This window comes from Choloepus didactylus, chromosome 12 (genome assembly GCF_015220235.1).
Source record: "Choloepus didactylus isolate mChoDid1 chromosome 12, mChoDid1.pri, whole genome shotgun sequence".
NCBI lineage: Eukaryota > Metazoa > Chordata > Mammalia > Pilosa > Megalonychidae > Choloepus > Choloepus didactylus.
Window position 1 is genome coordinate 38,488,000 of NC_051318.1, and position 21,068 is coordinate 38,509,067.

The following is a 21,068-nucleotide window of genomic DNA, read 5'->3' on the forward strand; positions in this document are numbered from 1 at the left end:
ATATGTAGGGCCACGTTCCAATAAAACTTTATTTACATGGAATTTTGACCTTCATATAATTTTCACGTCTCAAATTCTTCTTTTTATTCTTTCAACCATTTAAAAATATTAAAACCATTCTCAGCTCACAGACTGTACAAAATTAGGTGGTGGGTCAGATCAGGTTTTAATTTGCCGGCCTCCACATAATCTAACCTCTCGATCTCATTTTGAAACAGGACTTGAAATGTACTGCAAGGTAACCAAAACTAACTAGAAAACAAGACTAAGAAATCATTAGACACTGGCTTCTATCACATGCAACGTTTAACCCAGAGAGTACTAAAGTCCTTTGTTTGAAGGCAAAGTTTCAGTCATTCTGCCCGTGTGGTGAGGCTGGCAGACATTGCTTGAATTCCTGTCATGTTTCTGCTGACCCTGCCTGAGGGGTTTTGAACTGTGAGGCACATCCCTTTAGCCTACGCAAGCCTAACTAGGCTGGAATCCTCTAGGACAAGTAAAACACCGGATTTGGGAAGGATCCACTGATGTCCTCAGCAACCATCTGCCAAACCATCCAGGTATGGGAAGGGGGATGGGGGCTTGGGTAAAGCCAAGTTTGTGTTTAACCTACAAAGCCTGGGGCAGAGGAGACAGGAGAAGGAAAGCATTTAAACCATCAACAAAGGGGAAATCTTCTACATTTATGAAACTCAAGCTTTCCAAGCCCACACCAACAACCAGATGGAGATGTAGGGGCCAAGTTTACCCAAAGCAGGGACTGTGATGCAGGAGAAAAATCCCCAAGACAACTGCACTCCGGCTGCCTGACACTGCCACAAAACCAAAAATTAGGTCAGAATTTGAGAGGTTCTTTAAGAAAACAGAGTGGTCCTTGTTTCAGGAGTCACTCACTGCTGAAACTCACTGTTTAAAGTATAAATATATTTTCTTACTACGATATTAATTTAGCCCCTAAGTAAAATAATAACCTTTTTTTCTGTGTCTCAATTCCATTTTATATTTTTTGATTATGTGTTTTATTAATGATGAAAGAGCATCTTGCGGTTGCTTTTTTCTATTTAGTCAAAACGTAATATCTGGAAATTTTGAAAACTGGTTTGAAATTTGGGACTTTGGAAAACTTTCCGGAGGTGGTTGTTCCAAACAGTGACTCAGACTAACCTAGAACTCCCCCTTCTCCACCAAGCAAGTGAATGAGTAAGCTCAGTGTTAATGTTCAAACTCAGATAATAAAAGCTGGTGTTCATTTAGTGTGGCCTGCATGTTGGGCCCTGTTCCAAATGCTTTACCTACATTATTTCCTTTAAAGGACAAAGTTGGTATTGTTAATCCCATTTTCACAGAAAAACACAACAAGGTTCAGAGAAGAAACTTGCCTAAGACCACACAGCTAATAAGTGGTTGAACTGGGATTTGAGCCCAGATCTTTTGACATCAGAATTAATGTTCTTTCCCTTCTGTCTTGCTTCCTTTCAAGTGGATCAAACAGGAATGGGGTCAAATAATGTCAACATCCCTTGTGCTAAAGTGAGCTGGAGAAGCATTTTAAATACAACTCTAACCTCTTGGTTACATTCTCACTAGGCCTCTGCTTATCTATAAAGGAAGGAGTTTGGTGCAAATGGCAGCTGTTAATTTCATGTCCCTCACACCAATTTTGTCTTCATTTGTCAGTTGTGCTAGGGGAAAAAAGTGGAAAAAAAAAAAAGCACTTGGAAGTCATTTGGCTTTTTTTTTAGCTAATTTTTACCATCATATAGAGCCATCCACATCACCCTTAGGAACGGAGGGATTATTTGGGCAGGACAGAGAGATTTACATGTCATCGGGACAATCAACTAGTCTCCAGCATGCCATGTGACGTATGCTGCCATACATGGAGCGAGCATTGCATGGTCTGCCTCTTCCATCTGACTGGGAGGTCTGATGACAGAGGCCATACTTTATTCCTCACCATCTCCACAGGAGCCAGAGCCTTGAGCAGAACAGAAGCCAATATACATGAGTTGTTGAAAGTAGGATTGAAATACATTTCTTACAAGGCAGCATTAAGGGCTGGGGATCCCAGGGAGGCACAGCTAAAATCACCTACTTTTATGTGCCAAAACAGCTGGATGCAAATTCACTAGATTTATACAAATCAAACAGGAAGGGTGTGTGTTTATCTCGCACACTCAGATATGCATAATATCATCTTTTTGATGCTTAGCACTATTTGTTTTTCAAAGTGCCTCCACACTTTCTGAGCCTCTACTCTATGACAGGGACTATGTTTGTTACCTTGCAGAGTTACAAAGTTAACTGAGATCGGGAAATTCCTTCAATTCTGACCTAAATTCTGGAAAGGTATAGTACTTACCATGTAAGCAAGTCCTAGGAATACAGTTTATAAGTCACAATAACGAATCAGTTTAGATATGGATTTCCCAAATGAGACCATGTCTAAGCAAGATTTGGAAGGGGAACAGTTTTCAAGATGGGGGTAGGGGAATGGGACAGAACATGTAAGAAAGGCATTCCAGATGGAAGAAACAGTTATGCAAAGGCCCGAGTCTATCACCCTGGGTAATGCATTAGGGAACCAGAGGCAAGACTTTCTCACTAGAGGGTAAAATATGAGGGCAAGATGGAAGGGACGTGAACTGCCAAATACAGTTCCCAGGTGATCCCTAAAGCACTTGTAGGAAACGAAGAAGATACTATTAGCTTCATTTTGTAGATTAGGAAACCAAGACAGAGGCAGGCAGACCCTAAGCTCTAAGTGAGTCGGGCCTAAGCCTGCCTTGTACCCTGCTACAGTCTCCACATCCACCGCTTGGGGCTCAGTGAGTGGTTGTTTACTGCATGAGGACATCAGGGGATTTGCCCAAGGCCACGAGTGAATTAGTGACAAGTCAAAATTAGAATGAAGAACATACCAATGGTTATCACAAAAGCCACTTATTTCCAAGCCAGAAATAACTCATAAAAAGTTGGGGGAAAACAAGGTTAAGATTCACAATCAGCAACCCATGAGATCAATTCTGAGCAAACAGATATCATTTAATGGTTAGAAAATATTTTACTTTATGGATGTACCATGATTTACTCAATCCCAAACTGCTGGATATCTATGAAGCTAAATTTTTGCACAAAAATCTAGTTGTGCCAGTTTGAAACTGTTATGGACCCCAGAAGAGTGATGATCTTTTAACCCAGTCTTGTTGAGTGGAACATTTTGATGCAGTGTTTCCATGGAGATGTGACTCACCCAGGTGTGGGTGAGACCATTGATTGGGTTATTTCTATGGAGGTGTAGACCCTGCTCATTCAAGGTGGGTCCTGATTGGTTTACTAGAGTACTTAAGAGAGCTCAGGAGCCAACACAGACACTGGTGCTTGGAGATGCAGACAGAAGGATGTCTGGAGATGCTAAGATAAGAGATGAAGCCCAGTGTTTGCCCGGGAGAAGCTCAGAGAGAACCCCCCAGATGCTTAGAGAGAACTGCCCTGGGAGAAAGAAGAAAGGACTCAGAGGAGCTGAGAGAGAGGAGCTAAGACAGATGCCCAGAGACATTTTGGAGAAAGCCATTTTGAAACACAACCCAGAAGCAAAGGACCAGCAGAAGCCAGCCACGAGCCTTCCCAGCTGACAGAAGTGTTCCGGACACCATCAGCCATTCTTCAATGAAAGTATCCTCTCGTTCATGCCTTTGTTTGGACACTTTTATGGCCTCAGAACTGCAAACCTGTAACATAATAAATCCCCTTTATAAAAGCCAATCCATTTCTGGTATTTTGTGTAACGCCAGCATTAGCAAACCAGAATGCTAGCTATTTCCTAAGAATAAATTGCTTCAAAGAGCAACCGCTACTCAAAAAAGAATATGTATTTAAAAAGCTCACTTATTTGATGAGCTCATGAGCAATTTTTATTTTCTTTATAATGTTTATTACTTTCTGAATTTTGTATAATGGGCATGGATGTTTTTCTTTTCTAAGAATAATTTTTAAAATAAAGTACAAAGAACAATATAACAATAACCACGCATGCACCACTCAGAAATGATAATTTTTCACATTTGTTTCAGTTCTTTTTTTTAAATAATAGAAATAAAACATTGCAGATAAATTTATTCCTGTCCTTTCTTCCTATAAGAACCATTATCATGCATTTTGTGTATGCCCTTGCAATCTATTTATAACACCCACACACACAAATCCATAAAAATACAGAGAATTATTAGTGTGCATTTCTAAATAAATAAATTAAATCATATTTTGTATCATTCAACTTTTTTTTAAGTTTATGAGATCAGTCTATGTGGATTTCAGTAACTGGAGTTTATTTCCTTTAATTCCATGATAGTATTGGTTTAAATACACCATATTCTATTTATCTGTTCTATTTACATTTGTTTCCAATTTTTCTCTAGAAAATCAATTTGGATACACTACACCATGGTAGCACTTAGCTTCTCCAGAATGAACCCATTACCTGTACATGCTAATAAGTAGTAGCCAAATGATTTGGGAAGTTAACTTTGTGTTTGACAGAAGATAAGTGCTGACAGATTACTGGCTCTAGTCCTCATTGTTTAAATTTTAAATGAAAAAAAAATTTCACCTAAAAAATCTCCTTCAACTAATATTATCAAAATGCCATTAATACATTAATACATTAATTCAATGCTAATATTGTAACCAGGTGACCTCTAATGAATATAAAATGCATCAATTCATTAGTATATGCCTAGAATGAACAGTTTCCATTAAAACTATAATTCAATCTGTTCATTTCTATCCATTTTAACTGCAAGCCTTTGCTAGTTTCTTCAATAGGCTCAACTTTACATGATCTTAAACAGAAGACACTTGATTACCTAACCCAACACAGAGGAAAATCATATTTATAAGCCTCCCACCAACTGTTTTAGTCTCCCTAAAATAAATATGCTGTGCATTACATGTTTGGAGGAAGAGGAATAGTTGGCGATTAAGAATAATGTGGTATCAACCTGTAGGAAGAAAAATTAGCACAAGGAGGGTTGTTAAATGAATCATCTGCATGGAGAAATGCAAGCCATGTGTTACTTCCCCCCACCCCCCACACTCCTACACAAGCATGTCATTTATCAAAAAGATACCGTGTATATTGCAAACTCTAATATTTTCACAAATGTTAATAAATGCTCTTCATTTAACACCATAAACTCCTTCCCACAAGCAATTTTTCCAGCCCCCTCTCTATCCCATTCAAAGCAAAAAGCAAATCTCAGCAAAAATGCACACAGCCACAGCCATGCAGTTTTGCAGAAGCTGATTTACATCAATGAGAATGAATGAACATTATCTGACAGGAGGTGGTTGTGACAACCTGGAACAAAAGGCCACTTTCAAAGAGGGGGGAATGCAGACAGATACTGGAATTCCTTTCTGGAAGGCAGGGATGTTTTTCCCCAAGAAAGAGCCAGTGCACAACAGATCCCCTGGGCTTTAGCGGGGCACGGGCCAGGCCAGGGGCTTGCCCACCCACTGGCTCTGCCAGTGCCTCTCCACGGGATCAATCAAGTCACCTCCTCCCTCCTGGCCTCAGGACTCACCTATAAAACGAGGGCATGAGCCCTCACCAGTGGTTCAGAGTTCACTCAAGCCACACGCTCTATCGCCACAACTCCCCCTGTACGTCCAATTCCCACGGGGTGGGGAGACCAAAGCCCCCTCTTGCCCTAATAACTCGGATACATCCTTCCTCCTAGGAAAACGGCCCCACCTGTCCATCCTCAAGTCTAAGATGCCTGAAATAATGTCCCCAAACAGAGCAGGAATTAAATGTGAACATGAATCTAGGAGCGTGTGATTCTCGCCAGATCTTTCTCCTCATGCGTCTGTGTTTAAGAAATTAATATTGAAGGCTTTCCTCTCTCCAGCCAAGGGGGGCGGGGCAGTCTGGGACCACATCCGGGCCCTCTGCGCGCTCTCTCTGTGCCTGACTCAACACTGCTCCCCAGGTGCTGGTAAACCTGGCAAGAAGCAGATGAGAAATTAATTTCACACATGGGTCAGCTTCTTGGCAGAACAGTGAGACAAAGACCAGAGCAGAGTTTACGTGGTAGAATTCACTGCCTTAAGAGAATGTGAAAAAGCATCTTTAGCAAAAAGATCAGGGAATTCTGAGAACAGGGGCCTACAAACAGGTGGAGAAGGAAGTAGTCCGGGTTGTTTTAATAAAACAAGCACTCATGGTCTAGCTCGAAGTTTACCCACGGTATTGGCTTTCAAGGACCCAGGGTCGAGCTGTGTTCAGCTCCAGACCTCCGAGCACCACAAATTCCATCTCTCAGATGCTTGCATTGTTTATCGCGGAGTCCCAGTGGATGTTTGCAATGGCTGAGCTCAGTGAGGATGAAGGTGCCTTCCCTGGCCAAAACGTGTTCTTACAAACATTGCAATAAACTAAAGGAGAATAAAGGAAAAAACTAAGAGAAGCAGTGTTTCATCCATCAATAGACAACAGAGGGAATTCTGAACACATGATTAGTAGCATCTCAAAATATAAGACAGGTTTTGAATATTTTAAACAGTCAGATGAGCAATGAATAACTAAATACACACCAAATAAAAATACATCATGCCTTTTCTGTGTTTCCCTGAAGAAAACAAGCCCTCTTATTTTATCAGCTCACATTAAAACAAAAACTCTTTTCAGGGAAAGGAGAGACCAATAATTTTATTAAAATTAAGAACTGTCCCCTCCCTACAGCCAGTCATGAAAGCCTTGGAATGTGGTAGATAGTGAAGTAAAAATCATATTATGATTAGAATAAGTAAATTCAAAGAATCTAGAATATGGATTACCAGAAGACAGGTTGGAGATAGGGAATGGAAATTTAATGTGTAAAATGTACAGGGCTCCTATTAGGAATCATGGAAATGTTTTGGTAATGGATGGTGGTGATGGTAGCACAACATTGTGAACACAATAAACAGCACTGAAATATATATATCTGAATATGATGAGGGGATTGTTGGAGTACGTATAATGGTGACAGAATACAAATTTAAAAAAAAATCCATGGAACTACATTACAGTCCAGTTAAGCCATGGATTTTAATTTACAGTACAATTATAAAAATGTGCTATCATCAATCGTGGCGAATGTCCCACACCAATGCAAGATGGTGGTGGTGGTGTGGTATATGGGAATACTATATTGTATTCATGATTGTTCTGTCTAATAAACACAAAAGAAAAAAGTCGTATCATGAAACAAATTTTTTAAGTGCATATTATCCATGTTAAGGACTGGTTATTTCAGAATATTCCACGAAATAAGCAGCCCATTTGGCAGATGCAGGAGTTTATGGACTTAATATAGTTCAGAATCCCAAAGGATTAAAACAGGAAAGAACCCGAAGGATCAATTACTCCAACTCCCTTGATTTACAGACAAGGAAACTGAAACTCAGAGGGTAGACTGTCCTGACATCACACAGCTCTTCTCAGAAACAACACACTTGTGAATTTGTGTCTTTTTAAATTTCCCATTTCAACGCTCCCTGGAATATCCCCTAAACCATCTCCCCTCCATCCAACCTGAACCTTTGATCCTGAAGCTTAAGCCAAGCACCACTAGTCATCCTATAAAGACCTCTCCCCACTTTTTCTTCTAAAGCGTGCAAGCAGTCAAGTTCTCAAGGAACCATTTTGGAATGTGTTTTCACAACATCTAATGCTGCCATTTTTATAATCAAACACTGAGAGTGTGTGAGGGATGGTGGTCCGAGCTGCCAACCCAGCAGCCAGTGAATCTGGGGGCCACTAACCACCAGTCCCTCCTTCATGGGGAATCCTCTTTTGCCAAGGCTGAGAGCCCCAGCACTGACAGGCAGGTGAGCAGGAAGACAGGCCACGCCTAACACCAGACACCAAGGTGGCGGCCACAGAGATAAATTTCGAGGACTCACTCCAGACTAGCAAAGGGCACACTGCGGATTTTTAAAATAAGCAAACCTGAAATCAAGAACGTTTTAAATTCTTGAATTAATTACCAATTGACATCACATAAATACATATGAAACATTCTACCAGATGGCAGCTTGCTTATGCTGCTTCATCTAGAATTTGCCACTTGACCATGAGGGCAAGAAATCAGACATCTGGCAGAGGGGAAGAGACTCAGTGAACAGCTGGATGACTGACTATGGTGCATTTTGTACCACCACCAGCTCCGCAACTATTCAGGTCTTTCATTTCAATCCACACTCCTAGAAACTTTACCTTGTCAAATTAAACAATACCTGTTTAGGTTACAAACAGTAAGCATGATATTCAAGTACCTAATGTAATAGCAACATGTACCGATATGTCTTGATAAAAAACCACACTGGTTATTGAGTGCATAAATTCTAAATATTATTGAAGCTTTTAAAGGAAAAAGTAGGGGCTAGAAGTTTGATGAAATCCAAAAATAAACCTCAAAAGGGTTTCCCAAATCTGCCTTTCTGAGTCCTGTTCCATTATGTTTTCAACAGACCAAGTAAAAAGTCAGTTTCTAATAGAACAAAAGTTTCATTTTGGATATCTATCTTGTAGCTTCATCAATTAGAGTTCTGGTTTTTAAAGAGGAGTCAAACATATTTATAAAGAGAAGGAAAAAGACAATGTGGGATGAGCAGAAGGTAATGGAAAACACACAAGGAAAAGGAAAATGTGTATTTTTAATTTGACACAATTATACTGTATCAGCAAGAAAGATTAGCAAATCTTATCACACTTTATAAAATTCTACCATGTCCAAAAGCATCAAGGACACTATTTGGCACAGATTTTTATTGCATCTTGATTACTGACATTGCCAAGGCCAGCAGTGTTTTAAATACACAAATGAGTCCCTCTTCAAAAAAAGACTGAAGAAGTTGAGAAAAATCAATAGTTATTATACTTTTTAATCAAAACATCTCTCTGCATTTGATAATATTAAGGATTTTTTGATAACTACTTTAGGTGTGGTAATGGTATAGTGATTATGCTAAAAAAAAAAAAAAAGGCTTTCCCTTTCAGAGACACATTCTGAAATATTTACAATTGAAAACCAAAATTTTCCTTGAGAAGGCAAATCTCTCTGTTGGTAAGTGATGTCCACACACAGACTTTACAGAGCCCTTTTACTTTCATGGATTCAGGACTAATATCATAATACATTAAAAAAAAAGATTACAAATACTGATTCAATACTTATTCAATTTTTATTTGCAATAAACATATTTAGCAATATTTTAATAGCTTTACAGAATTCTACATATAAATAAATCATAATTTAAGAGGATTTATGATTTTATTAACACTTTCATGAACATCTCTGCATGGATATTCTTCTAGAAATGGAAGAAAGAGCTTGGGCAAAGGTATGCACATTTTTAAGATTTTTGACTAGTTGCCAAAATGGTTGCCAGAAAGGTTGTTGCTTTAATTTTACCGATTTTTCTAGTATTAAAATAGATTGTTCTGGATTTGGGGCTGGGGGAGGGTGAGATGATGTTCAAACAATGACCTACACTTCCAGCTAAACGTTTCCACTGAACTTCCTCTTCTTGTAGTCATGATGGACCTTTCCCATGTGAAGTCTGTCTGACAAACAGTACATGAGGTAAGAATGAAATTTTATGAAGGGGACTTTTCATTAATTTGAGAAATTAATTTCTCTTAGAGAAATCTGCTACATATAAGGACTGTAAAAGAGGCAATAAACAAAATATATATTCCATCTTATCCTTGTTACTAACATTTTTCAAAACCAACCCATGAAAGTAAATTCAAAAAAGCAATGCTTCATAATATTTTAAGGTATCAGCAAATTGGTACATCCTATGATTGCACAGCAGCCTTTTCTGCATTTTCAAGAAAACTGCCAAACTAACAATTTCTACATTTTTATTTTATCTCTTGCCCATTAAACTGAGCTTATTTGGAATGGCCAAAGAGGGGCTAAAAGAGACCTTCCCACTCCCGCATCCCCCTGCACACCCAAAATTTCATTTCTCATTGAAGCCCAATACTCTGGTGATGGAAATTCATTGTTTCATAAACTGCTTCTAGAAATAAAAATTCCTTCTTTTGCTTTTTGATGCAAAATAACCTTTAAAAAAATTAGAACACCATAAAAGGAACTTTGCACTAAGAGTATCTTTTTCTTTGCCCCAACTGGGGCCAAGCCAGCAGTTCCTGTCCATGAAGTGGTTCGTAAATGTCTCATGGTTACTTTTCTCATTTCCCCACTGCCATCAGTTACACTAACATACGTTTTCACTTACAGTATTATGGATATTCTCTAGACAGTCTGTTGAAAAGAAATTAATCCCAGCAGTGAGCTAAGATCCTGAGTTCTCAGCAATTTCTTGTGAATTCATGGTAAGGCTATTTATACTGAGACTGAATCTGAATGTGTAAATAACTGACCGGGGCTAATCTACTATATACAATTTGCTTGAATTTTGGCTTAAATCTGATTTTGCGTTTAAAGCAATGTAGGCAGAAAAATGCATTTCTCATTAATAGATTCTCTACAAATACAGCAGACAAAATTCTTACAGTATCTTCATGTTCATAGTCACCAGAACAGAAGAGCTACTTTTTATTGGGCACCAAGTCTGTATCAGGAACGTTCTAATCATTTTACCTGTGTAATCTAGTCATTTTACAGGCACTATTGCTAACTCAAAAGTAGACAGATTTTGTTCTCATCCACATAATGTAACTGAGACTCAGCAAATAATTTGTTCAGAATCACCATTATTAAGCTGTAGAGCTGGAATCTGAACACTCCTCTTTCTGGATCCCCAACTCAGAATGCTAAGATGACACAAATGCCAATAACGGCACATGTCAGGGCATCATTATGAGATGAACTTTTAGGGATGGGGTGGAGGTGTAGTACTTAGTACTCTTCAGGAATGCCCACACATTACTGATGCTTCTTAGATCATCACTTTTGCCTGGAAATTCAGAGATTCCAATATGAGATGTTCTTGGAACACAAATAACTGAATGACCATATGGATAAGAAGTATAGCAAGTTTGGGTTTGCAAAGAGCTTTCATAACCAATCACTAATCCCCATTTTGTGTTACGGAGAAAGAAACAAATATGCTACTCAATTTGTTACAAATCCCAAACACAAAGCATGCATGCATATACACACACACACAAGACAATAGATTCTGACTTCAAATCCAGAAATTCTGCTTCCATCCAGGGTCTATTCATTACAGAGAACCAAAAAAGTAACATGTGACCCAGTTTCCAAGAAAGAGTTCCTAGGAAATGATACAGGACTGTACAGTACAAAGAGTAAGAACTTTGAAGCAAAGCACATCTGGCAAAAACAGCCACAAACATAGCAGCAGCTCATACTCATTGAGTACTTTGTAAGCCATGTGTCATCACTACATACATTATCTCATTGAGTCTCACAACCACCTTTTGAGGTAGGTACTGTTTTCCTCATTTTATGAATGGTAGAAGCAAGGTCATAGTTTAAAACCGGCAGATGTGGGAATCAAATGCAGTTTCAGTCTAACATCCAAGTCTTTGAGTCTCAATGTCTCCATCGATAAACCAGATAGAAATATCTGACTCAAATGGTTACTGTGAGCATCTTCCTGAGAGAGCATCCAGAGAGTACTCTGCAGCAGCAGGCACTCAACACAAAGTAGCTGCTGCTACTATTATCACCACCAGTAGCAGCAGCAGCATCTGGCTATGGAGGCATAAAAGAATAAACTCATCACCATCACCATCATCATCACCATCATCTTGGTTACAGAGGCATAAAAGGATAAGCTCAGGGTCACTGCCAATAAGTCTTTAACAGCATTCCTTAATGCTTCAAATTATTTTCATCTCCCTCAACACCCTTTTTCAAAGATTAGGAACTTGACATTTTTCCTCACTGAACAAACTTGGCTTGAAAACCCCTTTTGTTGCAGCCTAAATCAACATACAGCTATTAATTCGTCATGCTCCGCACTTACGGTATCAGTGCCACCAGGAATTTCTCCAGCCTTTGGAATTCTACTTATTCATAACCAAGGAGCGTGTGTTTTGTTTTGATAAAAGCTACTTTAAAAATCTCAGGGGCCCATGCTTGCTAAAATCAAATTTTAAAACATCGGTGTCAAGCAATTTGGAAGTGTTATTTTTAAAGTAATATCCTGATAATTTCAGGCAGTTGCATTTTGCTCTGTAGTATAAATGATCACCAGGGCTCATCAAGGCACTGCCGTGAATATCTTAGTGGGCCAGTAGATAATGTTCCTTAAATATCAACACCAGATGTGTCCTTTAACATTGATATACACACAAGTTAAGGCTCTCAGAAGGTACAGGCACATAAACAGGTTGGTGTTAAAGAAAGACATATTCAACAGTGTTTAGAGCAGAAAGTACTGAGCTGGCAGGCATTTCTGGAGAGCACAGTCTAAAGCAGACCTGGGGATGAGTCCTCAGCGTGCTGTAGTACCCGAGAGGTCAGGCCCATTTGCCTGCCATCACAGCTCTCTAGCTTATTGGCAGGGCCATCATTCACTTGTCTTTTGGGTACTTATCAAAACATATGTGACAAAGTAACCATCACGAGAAGGCAGGGTCATAGGCATAGAGCAAGTGGGTCAGCAGAATCTTCAGATACCAAAACCCAGTCCCTACCTTTCGAAAATTTCATCTTTTGGAAAATAAATGAATGAACTGTATCGTGGGCCTACCTAGAATATATGGGTATCAATTTGCTAAGGGCCACATTTGAAGCCTTAAGTAAGTCATTGAGTGACATCGGATGTACCATTTTTCTTTCAGTCTTGTGATTTTCGTATTGAATATGTCAGAAATTGTCATTTTTATAAGAATAAACCTTTTCATTTCTTTGTTCAGTCCATAAACATCTATCAAGAGCCAGCTAGAAGCTAGAAATAGATGATCAGAATTCCCCGCCACCCCCCACCTCACCCTCACAGTTAAGTGGGAAGACAGGCATTAAACAAGTAACTAAAAAACCAGATCATGCTCTTGTTTAGTATGACACGTACAGTAAGCTATAAAGAGAAGTAAGGGAATGAGTAACACAAAATTCAGGTAGTGGTTACTTCTGCAGGGAAGGAGGGTGAAGTAAATGGGGAAGGGCCCCACTGATAAGTGTTATTTTTTAACTTGGGTGCTCATTTTACTAATCTTTAAACTACACTCACACACACACACACACACACTTACAGCCTCTTTTGCAAACATGCTATATTTCACAATTAAAAGTTTTATGACGTAGACTGAGTGAGAAAAAAAATACAAACCATGTACAAACCAGAAAAGACTACTATTATTGCTCAATTCTTTAGAATCTAAATATTCAAAACATACATGGCTTCAGATTTTAACACAACAGTTTTGGCAGGACTTGAGATGACATTTTAAAGAACAATAAGCCCAGTTCTCATTTGTTTTTAAGCCCACATTCCTTTTCAGAGTGCCAAATTTGATATAATTAAGTCACTGGGCAGCCCCAATGTTGGGTGTTTGGAAATTGCTGATAAGTCTCATCAATAAATCTAAACCAATATATTATTTAATACATACAAAATCATACATTTTTTCCTTTATCAAATACATATCTGTATCTTTGACTAAAGTGCTTGAAAACTTATAAACATCAAAAATTATGTTTTAGGAGAAGTCAACAACCTAAAATCAGCTTAATTTTGAAGAACTTCTAAAAGATTTAGGAACAGCACTGCCAAACATCATAGATATAACTGAAAGGCCACAGGTGGGTAGATAACCAGAGAGTTCATTTCCCGCTGGAATTTCATTTTTTAAACCCCACCACTGGAAACCATCACTGAGAAATGATACTGGTTCAAGTTTCTTTCTGTCTTTTTTCTTCTATAATGCTCAAAGACAGGTGTAAACACAAGGTCTCTGTGATCTTTCCTTTGTAGACGTTCATCTGGTTACCTTCCTGACTCCCACTGAGATGCAGCCCCCTGTGGCATCAATCATTGCAACGGCCAAACAATTTATGTGTCATCAAAGGACCATAACTTTTATGGAGAGCATGGGGATGGGGGTGGGGGTGCGGGGCCACAAGATTACTTCTACTAAAATGTCTCTGTCACCATAAGGAAAAAGTAAAACAGTGACTAGACTGAAAGTTATTTTTAATGCCACTTTCCTCAAAGGTAAATGCAGAGCTCTTCCCCCAATAAAAGGTCAAAGACTAGACTAACCCTTGCTAAAAGGTTTTGTATTACAAGAGTTTTAGGTTCTTACCATGGCAAGTAACAGAAATACTATGCCATTAAAATATCATTTTCCCAAAATAGACACTAAGAACATTAACGAGCAACTATTATGTGTGCATACTTTGCAAAGGCAAAGTTGTAAAAGGAAAATAATTCAATGAAAGCATCACCTGCTCTGTGTTCATTTGTTAAAAGATATTTGAAAATTCCTATTTTTCAAATTATTAATTATGGGAGAACTAATTATGATGCTAAAAAACAGTCATTTTTAACTTGTATCTTCATTTAATTGAAAAAGTTCAATTAATGAACTCAGCACATCACAATTTTAACAGTGACATTAAAAGTGTTTCTATGGAACCTTCCTCCCTGGTGCCGAGGGAGATGGTTGAGGCTGTGGTTCACTACGTTACATGTTCCTCTCATACTGACCCTTGGGAGAGGTTCATTTCCAGTCTTGGTGTGAGAAATCTGTGACACTTCTGAGAACTGCTTTGTTCTTGTCATACAAACAGCTAATCAAGTTCCCAGTGAACAACCTTCCTCACAGCAACTACGGGAAGTATATGGCCACACTTGTGACTCATCTTTGGACTTGATGGCATTTATTTTGTGAACAGAACCCATTTCTAGATCCAGTTTATATCTTGCCCTTGTTCTCCCTTTGTCTTGACTTGTTTAACCTACTTCTAACTTAACATTACCTACACTCTCTGAATCTATGTAAACTACCTTGAAACCTTTGTAAGGGAGTGACATTTGTACCACTTTCCTAACTTCCTCTCTGCTCTTTCTGATTTCACACAGATTCCTGAGTTATCTTCTGTTGCACCCTTTTCGCTGCAGTCTTCCTACGTTAGTTCAAATTGTCCTCTGGGTTTCATATCGTCATCCATCCTCCCAGTATGCTTCATACTGCAGGGCTGTGGGTATGGAAAACCTACACCAGCCAAACTGAAGAATGAGATGTCCATGTTGGTGATGGCCCGGTCAGTTAGTGCCCAGTGCAACTTTCTTAAGGAGCAATTAAAGAAATCATATGTGGGTCCAACCAAGTCAGTCATTATTTGAAAGGCTGCACACCACCAACAGGCCACACACTTTCAGCAAGATGGCAGACGCACTCTTCCAGGTGCCCTCTTGAAGAGGTAGGTTCACAGGACACAAGGAGCTCCTGGCTCTAAGTTCCCTACAGAAACTGCCCAGGCAGGATATATGGGCTCAATGAACTGCTGGATTATTTTTTACCTATTAACAATTAATGTTCCATTTCAGTGCCTGGTCTAGAAATGCATTGACAAAGCTTCTATTCACTAAAGTGCTGTGTTCTTACATGATGTCATTCTGTCTGTTTGCAATTCAAGTACCTGGTTAAAATTGAACTGTTCTAAATGCCTCCCTTATAGCATTGTTTCAGCATCTGTGACTAAGGACTTTGAGCTTATAAAATTCTCCTTAGGGAAGAAGAGGGTAGGAAGAGAGTATGTAAACACACACACACACACACACACACACACACACACACGACACCATACTTTGAGTATTATATAACAAAAAAAATAGTCACTTTTCTAGACAAAAACCATAGGACCTAAATTTTTAAGAGTTATAAGATTGAGAAGACAGCTTACTTTCCTGGTCTATCCATACTTATTAAGAACTTATCTCAAAAATTGTAAGAGTAATGAAGTATATCTCTATTTTCTGTTATTTAAAACTGTTACTGCTGTGTAATCCATTTGTAATTACAAAGCAAGTTTTTCTTTTAAAGACCTGTTCTATTAACCCCAAAAGATTTCTCAAGTATGAAAAATAACGAAATAACCATCTCCAATCCCAGCAGTTCAGGCTTGATCATCCACTTACTCTGGGAAGGAAAACTGGAAGAGGGTTTTTTTCTTTTCTTTTTTTTTAAGAAAGCCCCATGTGTTACACTACCTGTGTTTCAGTCAAAGTGTTTTCTTCATATTATTTAGATGCTCCATGACTTTATCATATAAAAACTGAATTAAACATGAGAGTTGAAAATTTGTTTTCCCATCAAAATTAATTTTACTCAAATGAACATCGTACAAAATGCTTATAAAGAAACTGAAAAGAGAATCATGAACTAACAAGTGACTATTTGATTTTATTAGTCTTTGCAAAAAAACTTTACTATTAATAATCTATTATTTGAATTAAAAAGTGATTACTATATGTAATACACCACATCAATAAATCAAAGCAGAAGAACCACATGATCATCTCGATTGATGCAGAAAAGGCATTTGACAAAATTCAACATCCTTTCCTGATGAAAACACTTCAAAGGATAGGAATAGAAGGGAACTTTTTCAATATGATAAAGGCAATATATGAAAAACCCACAGCTAACATCACACTCAATGGGGAGAGACTGAAAGCTTTTCCTCTAAGATCGGGAACAAGACAGGGATGCCCACTATCACCATTGCTATTCAACATTGTGCTGGAAGTTCTAGCTAGAGCAATTAGGCAAGAAAAAGAAATAAAAGGCATCCAAATTGGAGAGGAAGAAGTAAAACTTTCACTATTTGCAGATGACATGATTCTATGTAGGAAATCCAGAAAAATCTACAGCAAAGCTACTAGAACTAGTCAATGAATACAGCAAAGTATCAGGCTACAAGATCAACATGCAAAAATCTGTAGTGTTCCTATACACAATTAATGTGCAACAAGAGGAGGAAATCAAGAACAAAATCCCATTTACAATAGCAACCAAAAGAATCAAGTATTTAGGAATAAACTTAACCAAGGACACAAAAGACCTTTACATAGAAAACTATAAGAAACTGCTAAAAGAAATTGAACAAGACCTGAAAAAATGGAAGAACATACCATGTTCATGGATTGGAAGACTAAATATAGTTAAGATGGCAATTTTACCTAAACTGATTTACAGATTCAATGCAATACCAATTCAAATCCCAACAACTTACTTTACAGAAATAGAAAAACCAATAACTAAATTTATTTGGAAGGGTAAGGTGCCCCGAATAGCCAAAAATGTCTTGAGGAAGAGGAGTGAAGCGGGAGGTCTCACACTACCTGACTTTGAAACATATTACAAAGCTACAGTGCTCAATACAGCATGGTACTGGCATAAGGACAGATATACTGATCAATGGAATCGAATTGAGTGCTCAGAAGTAGACCCTCACATCTATGGACAACTGATCTTTGATAAGGCAGTGAAGCCGAAGCAACTGGGAAAGAGCAGCCTGTTCAACAAATGGTGTTTGGAGAACTGGATATCCATTTCCAAAAGAATGAAAGAGGATGTCCATCTCACACCTTATACCAAAATTAACTCAGAGTGGATCAAAGACCTAAACATTAGCACCAAGACCATAAAACTCTTAGAAGAAAATGTAGGGCAATATCTTAAAGATCTTGTGAAAGGAGGTGGTTTCTTAGACCTCACATCCAAGGCACGAGCAACCAAAGAACAAATAGACAAATGGGATCTCCTCAAAATTAAACACTTTCGTACATCAAAGGACTTTGTCAGAAAAGTCAAAAGGCAATCTACACAATGGGAGATGATATTTGGAAACCACATATCAGATAAGGGTTTAATATCCCGAATATATAAAGGAATCCTGCATCTCAATAACAGAAAGACAAACAATCCAATTAAAAAATGGGCAAAAGACATGAACAGACATTTTTCTGAAGAGGAAATACAAATGGCTCAAAAGCATATGAAAAAAATGCTCAACTTCACTGGCTATTAGGGAAATGCAAATCAAAACCACAATGAGATATCATCTCACACCTACCAGAATGGCCATTATCCAAAAAACAGAAAATGACAAGTGCTGGAGAGGATGTGGAGAAAAAGGCACACTTATTCATTGTTGGTGGGAATGTAGAATGGTGCAACCACTCTGGAAGACAGTATGGAGGTTCCTCAGGAAGCTAAATATAGATTTGCCATATGACCCAGCTATTCCATTGCTGGGTATATACTCAGAGGAACTGAAACTTAAGACACAAACAGACATTTGTAAACCAATGTTTATTGCAGCATTATTCACAATTGCCAAGAGATGGAAACAGCCCAAATGTCCATCAAAGGACGAGTAGATAAACAAACTGTGGTATATACACATGATGGAATATTATGCAGCTGTAAGAAAGAACAAAGACATGGATCATGTAATAATGTGGATGAACCTTGAGGACATTATGTTGAGTGAAGTTAACCAGAAACAAAAGGACAGATTCTTTGTATGGTCTCACTAATATGAACAGACATTAATGAACAAACTTTGGGAGTTAAAAGCTGACAACACAGGCGACCAGGAGATAGAAAGAGGGCAGAGATTAGCCATTTGATGCTGAAGGACTACAGAATGTTTAGGATTGATTGCATAGATCCAGTAATAGATAGCATAATACTGTGTGGTGGTAGCACGGTATTGTAAGAACACTGAACAAAGATGTCTGTGAGTAAAGCTGAAAGAGGTGGGATAGGAGAATGTATGACATCAGAGGTAAAGACAGATGATAAAGACTGGGACTGTATAACGTGGCAAAAACTGGAGTGGCCAATGACTGTTACTAAATATACAAATATAAAAATGTTTTTGCATGTGGGAAAGCAACTGAATGTCAACCATGTAGAAATTTGAAAAAGGGATGGTATTCAGGAAAAAACATAATCAAAGCAAAGTGGAGTCTATGGTCAACAGTAACATTGTAATATACCTCCATTAAATGTAACAAAGGCAATACGCCAATGCTAAATGTATATGAGGAGGGGATATAGGGGAGTAATATGGGATTCTTGGTAGTGGTGTTATTTGCTGTCCTTAGTAGTATATTGTATTGTATGACATGTTATTTTTCTTTTTATCATTTTTTCTTTTTGCTTAAAAAAAGAAAAACAATTTTTCTTGTAGTAATCAGTATGTTCAAATGCTGATTGTGGTGATAAATGTACAACTTTATGATGATACCATGAACAACTGATTGTACACTGTGGATAAATGTATGGTATGTGAATATAACTCTATAAAATTGTAGGAAAATATATATATAGGAGTAAAAGTGTTGGAGAAAACATGGTGAGAGGGATGATGCCTCACCAATATGGACTAACTACAATGTGTAAACTCAGAATTGAATCTTAGAACATAGCCTAACGTGGACACAATAATTTTAATAGTCCCTAGATTGTAAGCTCTTACAGCAGTTAACTCTATCCCTGAATTGTAAGGCCTATCTCTAAACTTTGAGATGCTGATCCCCTAGTGTATGTTGTCACAAACATTGGGACTGGCAGTTTGATGTGCTGAGCCCTCGAGCATGGGACTTGCCCTTATGAAGCTCATTACCACAAAGGAGAGTCTAAAGTTGTATGTAATGGTGCCTAAGAGTCTCCCCCTGAGTACCTCTTTGTTGCTCAGATGTGGCCCTCTCTCTCTCTAACTGAGCCATCTCGACAGGTGAACTCGCTGCCCTCCCCCCTACGTGGGACCCAACTCCCAGGGGTGTAAATCTCCCTGGCAACGCAGAGTATGACTCCCAGGGATGAATGTGGACCCGGCATCGTGGGACTGAGAGTATCTTCTTGACCAAAAGGGGGATGCAAAATGAGACGAAATAGTTTCAGTGGCTGAGAGATTTCAAATGGAGTCGAGAGGTCACTCTGGTGGACATTCTTATGCACTATATAGATAACACCTCTTAGGCTTTAATGTATTGGAATAGCTAGAGGTAAATACCTGAAACTACCAAACTCCAACCCAGCAGTCTGGACTCCTGAAGACAATTATATAATAATGTAGATTACAAGGGGTGACAGTGTGATTGTGAAGACCTTGTGGATCACACCCCCTTTAGCTAGTGTATGGATGAGTGGAGGAATGGGGATAAAAACTAAAGGACAAATGGGGTGGGATGGGGGGATGATTTGGGTGGTTTTTTTCACTTTTATTTTTTATTCTTGTTCTGGTTCTTTCTGATGTAAGGAAAATGTTCAGAGATAGATTGTGGTGATGAACGCATAACTATGTTATCATACTGTGGACAGTGGATTGTATATCATGGATGATTGTATGGTGTGTGAATGTATTTCAATAAAACTGAATTTAATAAAAAAAAAAAATTGATTACTATAGAGTTCTTACACCATACTAATATGATGCATGGGAGTATTCCTTCCCAAATTTAAAACCTTTCAGAAATTAAACTCCAGCAATTCCAATTAACATTATAAAATGGATGAATCTAATTAAGAGGCAACTTGGGAAAGGGAGATGGTTTTTAATTTCAGCACTAGCAATAAACCAAATCTCTCTGGTATGTCCAATTTATGACTGGAAAGGAAGTAGAATCCTGCCCTAGTATCAAATAACCCACAGCAGAAAAGCCTTCTTGCTCCTCTTTAAGAGCTATCAAATCTGGAAGTCAGAGCTAACCTCATTGCAGATCTCTTTATAGGAGGGTCCAACTCCTATATAATGAGGCTTCAGATGTGTCAGAGTACATCTCCATCTATGCCCACCCAGCAGAAAAATAACTTTTCTTTGGCACTCAAATGTGTTAGTATCACATTTTAATGTAACTTTAGCTGTTGCCAATAATTTTCTTTGAGAAATAATGAAATAGGATTTTAGATCCTAACTCAAAAGAAAGAAGGTCTCCAGTGAACGCTATTGCTAAGATTCTACTTTGAGCACCAATTTATGCAAGAAATAGAGCTCTTTTCTGGATTAATGAAAATTCTGTCCTCTCCAAATTTTTCATTTATGTAGGGATAATAG

At 38.3% G+C, this 21,068-nt stretch overlaps 1 protein-coding gene and 1 long non-coding RNA gene across 3 annotated transcripts in view; one reads left to right on the plus strand and one right to left on the minus strand.

Moving 5' to 3' along the window:
• The window catches only part of FARP1 (FERM, ARH/RhoGEF and pleckstrin domain protein 1), a 355,492-nt gene that overhangs the window by 207,580 nt on the left and 126,844 nt on the right, over positions 1 to 21,068 (minus strand). The window lies entirely within an intron of this gene.
• LOC119507327 lies at positions 384 to 14,043 on the plus strand. Its single transcript, XR_005211203.1, has 3 exons — positions 384 to 560; positions 9,583 to 9,632; positions 13,969 to 14,043. It is a non-coding gene; the product is annotated as an uncharacterized LOC119507327 (long non-coding RNA).